The sequence below is a fragment of the Plasmodium reichenowi genome, chromosome 11, assembly GCF_001601855.1.
Source record: "Plasmodium reichenowi strain SY57 chromosome 11, whole genome shotgun sequence".
In the NCBI taxonomy this organism is placed as follows: Eukaryota; Apicomplexa; class Aconoidasida; order Haemosporida; family Plasmodiidae; genus Plasmodium; species Plasmodium reichenowi.
Genome location: NC_033656.1, coordinates 809773 through 811246, shown reverse-complemented (window position 1 = coordinate 811246; position 1474 = coordinate 809773).

Sequence of the window (1474 nt, the reverse complement as noted above, 5' to 3'; positions counted from 1 at the left end):
TTTAGTACAGATATATATAAAATAATAAATATTTAATTTATTCTTTGTAATAATATAAACTTAAAAATTATTTTCTAATGAAAAATACACATAGAAGAATACAATAACAAAACAATAATAATATATTATATATATATATATATATATATATATGTAACAATTTTTTTTTTTTTTTTTTCTTTTATACATATATATATTTTTCATTTAGCACACGTATACACATTGTGAAAAAAAAAGAAAATTATAATAATTAAATATAGTCCATATATATAATATATACTTTTAATATAATTTCCTTTTATGTGAAATTGAAGAAGAAAAAAATATATATTATATAAATATAATAATATTATATTTATATTGTTATTATTATATTATGTTATATTTGATTATATAACAGATTATTTTATCTTACATATTTATATTTTTAGCATTTTACTGTTTTTACGAAATCGTCTTTTTTTATTTCATATTTAATTACATATTTTGTAATATTACTATATATATACGCATAAGAAATATTATGCTAACCAAATTTTTTATTATTTGTATAAAGAAAATATAAAAGCTTTCATTAATCTTAGAATACATAATTGTATTATTTATACATATATGCAATTTTACTTTTAAATAATTTTCTGATAATTTGTATTTATAATATATATATATATATATATATATAAATATATAAAAACATGTACAACTTTATACCACAGTATTATATATATATATATATAATAATTAACGTTATATTTTATATATATTATTATATATTTATATATATATATATATATAGTTGTACTTAATTTTATATGTTATATAAAAAAAATTATATAGTACACGATTAAATGTTTTATTTTTTTATTTATGATAACATATTTTTAAAAATAAAAACAATATAATTACAAATAATTTCCATGCATTAAAAATAATAATAATAATAACATGAAAATTTCAAATATATTTTATTTATAATTTATATTTATACTATTTTTTATTATGTGCATAAAATGATAAAAAAATATATATTCTATTAATTTTTTAAAGAAAAAAAATAAAATGGAAAAAAAAAAAATTGAAAAAATGGAAAAAAAGGAAAAAAAAAGGAAAAATTGAAACAAAAGAAAAAGTATATAAATAATAAAAAATGTTGCAAATTACTTATATTTATATGACTAAGTAATAATGAAAGAATAAAAAAAAAAAAAAAAAAAAAAATTAATATAATGAGTAAAATATATATACATATATAATAATATAAATATTTAAAATGTTATAAAACATTTTTTATATATATTATATATGTGAGTTCCTTCATATATATTATATAATATAATAATACGAGTTTAAATTTATTTTATTTCATTTTATAATTATTTTTTTTTTTTTTTATTTGTAATTAAAAAAGAATATATATATATATATATATAACATAGTAATATTAAATTTATAGAAGTCTATATATTATATATAT